This window comes from Felis catus, chromosome B3 (assembly GCF_018350175.1).
Source record: "Felis catus isolate Fca126 chromosome B3, F.catus_Fca126_mat1.0, whole genome shotgun sequence".
NCBI lineage: Eukaryota > Metazoa > Chordata > Mammalia > Carnivora > Felidae > Felis > Felis catus.
Genome location: NC_058373.1, coordinates 49,142,042 through 49,154,573, shown reverse-complemented (window position 1 = coordinate 49,154,573; position 12,532 = coordinate 49,142,042). Strand labels below are relative to the sequence as shown.

The following is a 12,532-nucleotide window of genomic DNA, read 5'->3' as shown; positions in this document are numbered from 1 at the left end:
AGCTTCTTTCTCTGCCTGTCTCACTTGGCTTGCAATTATTACCACTTTTACCGCTGATGTTAAGAAATGACATGCCAAAACCCTTCTCTAATTACTTAATGCCTGTGGGTTTTCAGATGAGAATTAGCGGAACTAAACCATATCCTCCATGTTTTTGTTCTCATTTGGAACAATATTGTATTGCTATAAATATGTGTGTGCACATCTCCTGATACATGCTAGCAAGAGTTTGTCTAGAAAAGTGTTTTCCATGGCACAAAAACAGACACATAGACCAATGGAATAGAATAGAAACCCCAGAACTAGACCCACAAACATATGGCCAACTCATCTTTGACAAAGCAGGAAAGAACATCCAATGGAAAAAAGACAGCCTCTTTAACAAATGGTGCTGGGAGAACTGGACAGCAACATGCAGAAGGTTGAAACTAGATCACTTTCTCACACCATTCACAAAAATAAACTCAAAATGGATAAAGGACCTAAATGTGAGACAGGAAACCATCAAAACCTTAGAGGAGAAAGGAGGAAAAGACCTCTCTGACCTCAGCCGTAGCAATCTCTTACTCGACATATCCCCAAAGGCAAGGGAATTAAAAGCAAAAGTGAATTACTGGGACCTTATGAAGATAAAAAGCTTCTGCACAGCAAAGGAAACAACCAACAAAACTAAAAGGCAACCAACGGAATGGGAAAAGATATTTGCACATGACATATCGGACAAAGGGCTAGTATCCAAAATCTATAAAGAGCTCACCAAACTCCACACCCGAAAAACAAATAACCCAGTGAAGAAATGGGCAGAAAACATGAATAGACACTTCTCTAAAGAAGACATCTGGATGGCCAACAGGCACATGAAAAGATGTTCAGCGTCGCTCCTTATCAGGGAAATACAAATCAAAACCACACTCAGGTATCACCTCACGCCAGTCAGAGTGGCCAAAATGAACAAATCAGGAGACTCTAGATGCTGGAGAGGATGTGGAGAAACGGGAACCCTCTTGCACTGTTGGTGGGAATACAAATTGGTGCAGCCGCTCTGGAAAGCAGTGTGGAGGTTCCTCAGAAAATTAAAAATAGACCTACCCTATGACCCAGCAATAGCACTGCTAGGAATTTATCCAAGGGATACAGGAGTACTGATGCATAGGGCCACTTGTACCCCAATGTTCATAGCAGCACTCTCAACAATAGCCAAATTATGGAAAGAGCCTAAATGTCCATCAACTGATGAATGGATAAAGAAATTGTGGTTTATATACACAATGGAATATTACGTGGCAATGAGAAAAAATGAAATATGGCCTTTTGTAGCCACGTAGATGGAACTGGAGAGTGTGATGCTAAGTGAAATAAGCCATACAGAGAAAGACAGATACCATATGGTTTCACTCTTATGTGGACCCTGAGAAACTTAACAGGAACCCATGGGGGAGGGGAAGAAAAAAAAAAAAACAGGTTAGAGTGGGAGAGAGCCAAAGCATAAGAGACTCTTAAAAACTGAGAACAAACTGAGGGTTGATGGGGGGTGGGAGGGAGGAGAGGGTGGGTGATGGGTATTAAGGAGGGCACCTTTTGGGACGAGCACTGGGTGTTGTATGGAAACCAATTTGTCAATAAATTTCATATATAAAAAAAAAAAAAGAAAAGTGTTTTCCAACCTTTTCCCTGCTATTTGTATGACAAGCTGGAGCAAATGCTCATGATCAAAGGCAACAGATTTGGGGGCTCCAGCAATGCCAGAATCTACTCACCCATGCTGGGGGAAGAGGGCTTCAAATATCTCAACCCATCTCAGCCAATTCAGGGCATATGAGAGAACAAGCTCTGCTCTAGGGTAAACACCAAAAAGTCAAATTCCCGGGGCTTGGGTATGTGCCTGCTCAAGAATACAAGACAATGCCAAATAATTGTCCAATGCAGTTGTTTTACACTCCCAACTTCACATCTTCACCAAGAACTGCTGTTTGTTGTAAGACTTTTCAAAATAGTAACATACTGTTATCTAAATTAGCATTTCTCTGACTGCAAATGTAGTTGAGCATATTTTTTAATTTGTTGGCCATTCAATTTCTTCTTCTGGAAACATATTTATGTCCTTTCCATATTTTTCCTCTGGGTTATCTTCTTATGGACTTGCAAGAGTTCTTCACATATTCCAGATAGTAGTCCTTTGTCAGTTACAGATGTTGAAACTATCTTCTTCCTGTTTGTAGTTCATCTTTTCACTTTTTTAATGGCTCTTTAACTGGTCAAAAGAAATCCTTCTTTGCCTAAAGTGATAAAGATGTTCTTCTACATTATTTCCCTAAACATGTTACCTTTCACATTTAAGTCTCCAATCTGTTGAAAACATTTTAAGGTATATGTAGGGATCCAATTTCATTATTTTTCCCTGAAGGATATCTAATTGTCATAGTACCATTCACTGAAGGGAAAAACAAAAAAACAAAAAAACAAAACTATCCTTTCCCTAGTGATTCACTCTATAAGGGCTTGTTTCTGGGCTCTTTTGTTCCTTGATCATTTTTACTATCCCTGGGCCAATGTCACAAGGCCTTAATCACTATGATTTCATTATACAGGTATTCCTCAACTTATGATAGGGTTATGTCTAATAAACCCCTCGCAAACTGAAAATATCTCAAATCACAAACACACTTAATACACCTCATCTACTGAACTTCAAAGCTTAGCCTAGGGGTGCCTGGGTGGCTCAGTCAGTTGGGTGTCCAATTTTGGCTCAGGTCATGATCTCACAGTTCATAGGTTCGAGCCCCGTATCGGGCTCTGTGCTGACAACTCAGAGTCTGGAGCCTGCTTTGGATCCTATGTCTCCCTCTCTCTCTGCCCCTCCCTCCCTCCCTCTCGCTCTCTCTCTCTCTCTCTCTCTCTCTCAAAAATAAAATAAACATTTAAAAAATTAAATTAAAAAAAAGTTTAGCCTAGCCTACCTTAAGCATGTTCAGAACACTTTCATTAGCCTACAATTGGGCAAAATCATCTAACACAAAGCCTAGTCTATAATAAAATGTTGAATATTTCATGTAATTGAATACTGTACTGAAAGTGAAAAACTGAGTGGTTATCTGGGTACAGAATGGTTTTAAGTGTATCAGTTGTTTACCCTTGTGAATGTGGCCAAGTGGGAGCTGAGGCTCACTCTGGCTACCCAGCATCAGAAGAGAGCTTCCTACCATATCCCTAGCCTAAGATCAAAATTCAATATTCAAAGTGCAGTTCAACTGGATGTGTATCGCTTTCACATTATAAAGTCAAAACTCCTAAGTCCAAGCATCCTAAGTCAAGGATCATCTGTACAACTTAGTATCTGGGAGGTCCAGTCTCCTCCACCTTACTGTGGACATTCTTAACCTCTCACACTTTGATCTAAGTTCCTCAAAAACCCTATGGGAATTCTGATTGGTACTGCATGAAAAATCTATGGATCAAATTAGAAGACTGACACATTCACAATATTGAACATACCTGTGCATGTACATTTTACTGTTCCCATTTATTTAGGCCTTCTTTGTTTTTCAAAATGCTATCAATAAATAAATTATATCTTCATAAAGACTTTATAAATCTTCAGACTTATGGATACTTTATATTTTTGTCACTATTATGACATCTTTTAAAAATGTATATATCTTCTATATGTTCCAGTTAGGATGCCCCAAAGTATTTAATAGACAGTCCTATCTTGATTCTAACATTTTACCATTAAGAACATTTTCTGGGGCACCTGGGTGGCTCAGTCAGTTAAGAATCCAACTCTTGATTTTGACTCAGGTCATGATCTCACGCTTCATGGGTTCCATCCCCACATCAGGCTCTGTGCTAACTGTAGGGAGCCTGCTTAGGATTCTCTCTCTCTTCTTCTCTCTCTGCCCTTTCTCCCACATGCTGTTGCGCTTTCCCTCAAAATAAATAAATAAATAAATAATTACACTTGCTATAGATTTTTGGTAGATGATTTATCAGGATAAGGAAGTTCTCCATCTATTCCTAGTTTTCTAAGAATAAGTATTACAAATGAGTATCAGTTTTACCAAGTTTGTTCTGGCATCTATTGGGAAAATTATGTAATGCTTCTTTCAAGCAAGTAATTGACAAGCTTTTGCATTTATTGTGACTTTGATCTTTCTAGTTGTTTTTTTTTTTTTCTTCTCTAACCTTCCTGATTTTTAAATTTATACTCTCCACCCAGGCCATTCCCATCCTGGGAGGGGTGCAGGAAAGGCCATAGTTCTCAGAGTCACTCATATTTATTTGAAAGAATAAAAAATGAAGTATCTAGTAAGTACCAGGTATTTGAGGTGATTACCCAAAACTAATGAGGTGATTACCCAAAACTAATCTTCAAATGTAACACATTGCATTTATATAAAGTTGCTCTTTGGGAGCTAAATAAAAAAAGGTTACTTAAGATGCAGTGTCTTAGAGGCAGAAGTAATTATTATAGAAAGTTTTTCAAGTGAAATAGTGTTTCACTCCCTACAGAAATATCAGAAAGTCGTTAGCTACCTTTCAAATTTTCTTTTCAAAACTATTATTGATTTTAAGCACTAAAGCTCAAGCTCCCCCATTATAACACACCGATTAGAGGTAACATTTCAAAAATAGGCATTTTAGAGAAATACAAAATGCTACTTATATACGTTCTATAACTCAACATTATCAGTCAGAGGGGTCAGGCCATGCCTCAAAACCGTGGTTCAGAATCTAAGTAAGACTAGCCCCAATGATGATATAGTACAAACAATGTGGAGACAGGGGGGAAAATATTGGCATTTCCTCTTGCTTAAAGCTGGGGTGGCTCAGTCGGTTGAGTGTTTAACTCTTTTTTTTTTTTTTTTTTTTTAATAAATGGACCACACCAACGTTTATTTTTGGGACAGAGAGAAACAGAGCATGAACGGGGGAGGGGCAGAGAGAGAGGGAGACACAGAATCAGAAACAGGCTCCAGGCTCCGAGCCATCAGCCCAGGGCCTGACGCGGGGCTCAAACTCACAGACTGCGAGATCGCGACCTGGCTGAAGTCGGACGCTTAACCGACTGCGCCACCCAGGCGCCCCGAGTGTTTAACTCTTAATTTTGGCTCAGGTCATGATCCCAGGGTCGTGGGATCAAGCCCCACATCGGGCTCCAGGCTGAGTATGGAGCTGCTTGGGATATTCTCATTCATTCTCTCTCTCTCTCTCTCTCTCTCTCTCTCTCTGCTCCTCTCCCCCACTCACATTCTCTTACACTCACTCTTAAATTACAAAAAAATAAATAAATAAGGTGGGGTGAGCAAATCTGATTTTTTGCCAGGCTGCATCAAGAGGGTTTGTACCTCTAGAAAAGTCTGAGCAGGTTCCGTCTTTACAAATGAATAAAGAATCCTATAATCCCTTAATAGGGGAGTACCCACTGCATGCTGTGCAAGGTGACAGAAATGCAAATAAGACAGATACAGCACCTGCCCTCAGAGAGTTTACCATCTAATAGAAGACAGGGACGACCGAAACAAGATGCCAAGTATGGTTATTACCTATCATAGGCATAATGGAAGGATCCCATGAGATTAACACTTAACCCTGATATGGATCAGGTGGGTTAGGGAAGGTTTCTGAGAAGTAGATGAGTGGTTTGGGGACTTGGGATGCAGAAGTTCTCTACGTACTGTGCAGTCCTAAACAGTACCTCTAAGGCTAGCATTCTCTGGGGAAGAGCACTCTAGTCCAATGGTGTAGAACAGGAAAGGAAAAAAAAAGCTGAAGGATCCATGGACGCCTATCCATACACTGCCCCCATCCTACCCCACTGCCCATATACACATACAACCCAGGAGGCTACAGTTAAAAAAAAACCAAAAAAAAAAAAGACAAGGTCCTTTCCAGATACTTGGAGAAATGACTGAAGATGAGTATCAAACAGGTTCCTCATCTTTCTTGCCTCGGGCTATGCTCGAGGCCCTACCCAAATCTGCCATCTCCCTCTGCTAGTAAATGAGTGATCAAATCACTTTGAAACTACATTTCTAAATTCTACAAATTCTAAACTCCATTTAGGATGGCCTATGCAATTATCCTAACATCTCTTTCATTTAACTCCATGAAGTGCATCTATTTGACCAAGGATGTTAGACAAGGTATATCTAGAAATGAAAAGGGACACTTATGCAAAGGAAATAGAAATCAGCAAGCAACTCTGTAACAAAGCTCTAGAGTCTTATTTCTAATAAAAGCACATTAAATATCACAAAAAAATATAGTATTGGAGTCTATACCTGACTCTAAAGAGCGCCCAAGCCACTGCCAGCAGTGAACAAGTTTTACAACAGCATTAAAAAAAAAAAAGTGGGTCTTCATTTTGTGATTTCTACAAACCCTTAATCACTTTTAGTTTTTACACATTTTTAAGAACTATTAAAGACTAGACAAGGGCAAAATCTATTTTTTTTAAACAGAAAATTTAAGTGTTTTAGAGAAAAATAAACTTGGCTCAATTGACAAATGTGAACGACAAAAATTACAAAGCACAGGAGGATATGGGGAAGGGTAGTATTACTTGGGTCAGGTTTGGAAGTACTTCCCAAAAAACTCCACAAAATGTCCCTTACATATAACTGAAATTAAATGAAAAATGACATACATACCAACCCAAAAGGTGTTAATAATCTCAAAATTTGATAAGTAGAGTGGCCTATGGCAACAAACAAAAGGTATACCAGAAAAGCTTGAAGTCACTGAGGAGGGAAAGCCTGGTTCTGATGATTAAATTCAGGCAGCAGCCTATAAGCACATCAGTTTAAACATCATGCATTTAATGAGCAAGCACTGAGAACATGCCATGTGCTCAACACTATGTGAAGGACTAAGAACATTGCTCTGGAAGAATAATAGTCTAAAACAAGCACACTGTGGAAATGAACAGTAAAACATTCAGTGAACAAGATGCAATGTTTCAGTGAAACAAGAACTGTAATAGAAATATGCACAGTATGCTGGGAAGGTGGGAGGGCTGTGGGGGGCAGAAAGGGCTAGAAGGAGAGCCCAGAATGCCTCGTGGGGGAATCAGGAAAACTTCGCAGAACAGCATCCAAGCCAAGGACTAAAATTGGTACACAAAGGGACAAGTGACACAAGTGAAGGGACAAAAATCACACAGTTCACAGAAGGATGTGGTCAAGGACTTCACATGGCAAATAAGCATCACCCTTTAAAGATAACAGAAACTATCAACAAAATGATCATTGATGCCGATCTGAAAGGTGCAAATCACTGTTGATGGAATTAGCTAAGGGCTGTCTGGCATTCAAAGTACAAAACCAGACAAGGCCTACAGCCATGAGACGGGAGCAAGTCCTAGGTGACAGACAGTCTGAGAGGATGGGAGTGGAGTGAAGGCATTTGTACTTGCAGAGGTATAAGGAGAAGGGTATGGTGCACTTAGAGGACCTAAGTAAATGGATGGCTAGACCAGTGCATGGGGATTGGAGGAGGTGCCCAGACAGAGGTTACAAAGGTGGGACAGACTCTGCAACCCCCTAGGCCTGAAAGGAGTCTTCCATAACATAAAGAGTCTGTGTTATCATCTGGGCAACAGAAAGCCACTGCAGACTTTTGTGAAGGGGAGGAGCATGACGTGTGTGCCTTAGAGAGATCTTTTGGACAGCCACACGGAGACTGGGAATATACAACATAGGGTCAGGAGGGGATGGGAGAGGTAGGGATTTGACTTCTGTCAGTGACAGTGGGAATGAAGAGGCAAGGATTAATTCAAGATATATTTATGAAGTAGAAAAATCAGTTTCACTTCTCAATTGACTGGTATAGGAGTTAAAGAACCCAAACTTTTCCTTTGGTAACAGAATGAATGCTATAATCATTAACGAAAACAGGCAAAAACAATTTGAAATGATCATTATAACTAACGCTGAGCACTTTTCTAAACCCTTTAAAATCCCAACTCATTTAATCCTCACAACAACCTTATGAGGGCTCTAATTTTCAGATGAGAAGACTGATACACCGAAAGGTTAAATACCTTCTCCAAGGTCACGCAACCAGTAAGCGGTGGAGCCAAGATTTGAACCCAAACACACTCTACTACATTGCAGAGGACCAATTAAATGTCCCTTAGACATGATGGACTTCCCTTAGGCAAATGTTTAATTGGCATTTGGAAAACAGAGTAAGGTTCCAAAGAAAAATCAGTGTTAACAATATGGATTTTAGAGTGATCAACAGAATTGATTTCCTAAGGCCATAAGAGAGAGAAGACGGCTCTTGAGAATCAAGAGAGACCAAGAAGGACACTAGGAAGGAGATTTTTTCAACAACAGTCCATAGTCACCAAAGCACAGAGGTGCCAGCTTATAGAAATCTGGACTTCCTCCTTCTTGTGAAAGCAGGGATCCATCCAATCTAGCATTCATAGCTAAATGTTCCCTGCTCAGATTACATCAGAGAGAAGAGATGCCTAATAGAGTATGAAATGGGGAAAACAAAACAAACAAACAAACAAAAATTGATGCACTCAGCTCTTGGAAGGATAAGCTTTATCTGTATTTCAGCAAAGTGACTCCTGCCTCCAGAGAACCAGCAGTGATGCAAACTCATCTCATGAGCAGCACCCTGATCTCACTCACGTTCTCCCAACCCTCCAACCCTCAAGGAACCCACCACTGCTGAGAGGACAGGGCCCCAGCCATACCGCAGCAACACCAGGAGCACAGAAGCAAGCAGGAAGACGTCCTCTTGCAAAGACAGAACAAATGAATTAGGGCTTCTGCGAAAATCAGCTTTTGTTTTTAATGGGCTTTACGTGACTCATCAGCTATCAGGTATGCTATGCCTGGAGCTCTGTCTATAAATCAACCCAGTTCAGAGGGAAGAGGAAAGGAATGAAAGCAAAAGTGAACGGATATCTCAGGAAGCTTTAATCCTAAACAGAGAAAACAGAAACAGAGGGAAGTGGCAAGCATCTCCTCTTTGAGCTCGCAGGTACTGAGGGTCGGGAGAGGGCAGAAGCTCGAACATCAGCAGAGTCAGCCCTGGGTTCTGGGACCTGCTAACACATGCACAGATCTTGGTTGCTATGGTGCCATCCTGCAGGCCGCAAGGTTTCATCAGCATTTTCTGCCACAGTTCCTGTCTTGTGGGCGCGGCAAGTGAAAAGAAAAAAAACTGTTGTTTGTATTCTAATGGCTTCTGGGTCACTCAACACTGGAAAGGACAAGGAGAAAGTGGTAAGAGACAGAAAGCAACCAAGATGGGGATAAACTCCTTTGGAATGTACTAAATCCAACCTGGATGTTCTATGGATAAGACGCCTCATGAGTAAACTCTCCTCCCCAAAATATTTTTTTATTTTTTTGTATTTATAATTCAAGAATCTAGACAGAGAAAGTCAGCTTTTAATCAAGGTTCTTTCCCACGGTGATATGTGATCATAGGAGCTCTGGATTCACTGCTAGGAGAAAAGCCTGAACTTGCAGCAAAGAAAACAAAAGGAGGTGGTGGTCAGCACCCTGGAACGGGGGTGAGGAGACTGCCTTGATACCAATCAGCTGCATGACCTGCATGTCTGTATCCAGGTTCCTTCTTCACAGAAGGACACACAGAGCGAAGGCTACAAGATGAGACACAGGGAGACTTGGCCTTCAATAAGCCAAGGAGGGGCTTGGAACAGATTCTTCCTCACAGCCCTCAGAAGGAACGAACCCTGCTGACACCTGGACCTGATAGAATAAGAGTCTGCTGTTGGAGCCACCCAGTTTGCAGTGCTTTGTGACAGCAGTCCTTGCAAACTAGTACATATCCAGAAGTAGAACTGTGTAAGCAACTTCCCAGCAGACCCGTCCCCAGATCTTTCACTCCTGTATACTATCACAAAGCATCTCTAAAATATATGGACCTTGCCTTACATAACCACAATGCCACTGCCAAATCAAACAAAATTAACATTCGGGGGCAAATTTAATTTACAGAAGAAATATACCTTATACAAAAACACGTCCTTACATAAAGCTTTCCTCCATTAAAGCTGTTAACAATATTAACAACAAAATCCCAATAAGCATGAATGTTTGTGAATAAAATCCTCAGAGGATGAGCAAGACTCTGGAAGCAAATTCAAGTCCTTAATCAGCTCCCTTATTCAATATATTAACTGAGAAAAAAAACCTTTGTTACTTTATTGAAGCAAAGAAAAGAAAGGAAAAATGCAGTCAGTATTCATACCCATTCTCTGGTAATGGAAAATGCAACTTTGAAACCACACCCCCAAAATTTAGCAGGTGTCTTGAAGTCTTCGGTTTAAAAAAAAAGTTAGTATGTGCAATGGTATTCTATGTCAAATTGTATATACTCTAAGTACAGGAAAATTGGCCTGGCAATTTTTAAAACCTCTCCAAAAACAAAAAACAAAAAACAAAGATAAACACAAAACTATACCTGATGGAGTATAAATCGTTGGGTGTTCTTCTAAAACTTTAGAAATGCTGTTCCCAAACTTCAACAATTAGACAACTTCCAATTACATGTCCTCTTCAAAAAGATTACTTTTTGTCTATGGGATGTAAAGAGAAATATTAAAGTCAGAATCGTCTACTTATAAAAGTTTTTCAAAAGAATCTTTTGAAAAGCAGTCTGCTCCATCAACTTTCAAAATCAGGCATCTCTGTAAAAACCCACAATCCAGCTAATTAGTCTCAGCTGTTTGTCATATGGCCTGCAGACCAGTCAAGTGATTTTGCTCCTTTCAAGCTTACTAAAACCCAATTCCACTGGCCTTTCAGCAGAAGGCAGCTGTATTAACCTCTTCTAATGTAAGAAGACTAGTACGAACTCTGTTTTCTTCCAGTCAAAAGACTAGAACATTTGTTTTCTTGAGAAAGAATCTTTCAAAGTTTTGCATTCTCCAGGCCCTTAAAAATTATACTAACACTGTTTCTTCACAAATTCAATGCCTGATCCGAACAAGCAACACAGGAGATCAAATCAAAGTGGCAGAAAGTATGGGGCTGGATGATTTACCAGCCTCCCGCTCTTGGCCTCCAAACTCATAAATAAAACTGTCTACTGAAGGGTCCACCCAGATTTCTTCTAGCATTTCAAATTCAACATGTCCTTCCTTCAACTTACCTCCTTTGCTCTTCTTTCACAGACTCTGCTTCAGGCCGCCTTCTCTGACTGTGTCTTGAGTAACCAATCCCAACACCTACCCAGCCAGAAATCTGATGGTCCGAATTGACTCCTCCCCTCACTTCCCCTCCCACTTCCATCTGGCCACCAAGTCCCAGGGATCTTTCTTCATCCCACCTTTAATCCGTGTTTTTATTTTTTCTCATCTGGATGGCTATGATCAACCACTTACTTGGTTTTCTGGCCCCATTGATCCATCCTCCACACCACACCAAAATGATCTTTCCAAACTGCAAATGGGTAACCATCACTCTCCTCTATAAAACCTGTCAATGACTCCCCACAACCTCCACAATGAAATCCCTACTTCTTAGACTTCTGCTTTCAGTATCATCTACAATTCCTGGCCCCCTGACTCCAGCCACAAGAACTATTTATAATTCTCTAAAACCTGTGGTTTTCAAAATGTGAAATCAGTATCATCAGCATCACCTGGGACATGGTTAGAAATGCACATCCTTAGGCCCACCCCAGGCCTACTGAATCATAAATTGTCAGGATGGCCAGAGGGTCTGTGTTTTAACAAGCCCACCAAGTGATTCTAATACACATTAAACTGGGAGCCACTGCTCTAAACCATCCAAGCTTGGTTCATCAAAACATATAGCCCTTTGCCTCTTTGTGCCAGCAATGCTAAGTTAGATGCCTCTTCTCTGTGCTTATGCTTTCCTAGAGCTGGTCAACCCTGTGTGGTGACATCCAATTTATTTTGTGTTGGTTGGTGAATATCTTGAAGACAAGAATTGTATCTTCTTTAGTTCACTCATCCCACAGTCACTTGCTGAGCATATACTTTCACTGGGTCAGATGCTGGGCATAAACTAATTAATCTATCCTTTGCCTCTAGGGGAAGCCACCCTCTCACTTTGGCAGCTTGATGTGTGACTGAAAACTCAACCTAGCCAATCTATAAAATCTTATCACCAACCTCAAGAACTGTGGGCAACTAAAAAAGCCTGAACATAACCAGTCTGACATCTCTCATGGCAAATGGCATGGAATTTTTGGTTCACATCTGATATTGACTCAGATTTACAGACATGGTTTATTAAGGGAGAAAAGGTACATTTTCATGAAAACTTACTCCTCTATATTATCTTACAGCAACCTCTAGAATTCAGAGAATAATTTATTAAGGTAATGTACCAAGACTTTTAAATCCCAGATTAAAACTCATTAGAATTAACTTATCCTAATTACAGTAGGAGTTGAGTAAAGTTTCATATTAGCACTTCTCAACCTTCAGAATGCATAGGACTCTCACAGAGATTTTGTGAAAATGCTAATTTTGATTCAGTAAGTTTGGGTAGGGCCCATGACTCTCCCTAAC

General features: G+C 40.4%; 1 protein-coding gene across 5 annotated transcripts in view; it reads right to left on the bottom strand.

Moving 5' to 3' along the window:
• Nucleotides 1-12,532, bottom strand: part of RAB27A (RAB27A, member RAS oncogene family) — a 93,368-nt gene that overhangs the window by 50,425 nt on the left and 30,411 nt on the right. For 3 of the 5 annotated variants that reach the window (XM_045059285.1, XM_011282873.4, XM_011282874.4), the window contains one exon: nucleotides 10,453-10,567. The exons of 1 other annotated variant lie outside the window; for it this stretch is intronic. The gene's annotated coding sequence lies outside the window, so the exon portion shown is untranslated. Of the gene's footprint in view, nucleotides 1-10,452; nucleotides 10,568-11,142; nucleotides 11,277-12,532 lie in introns of those variants that run through there. One more of the 5 variants, XM_019832389.3, reaches the window with a different exon arrangement.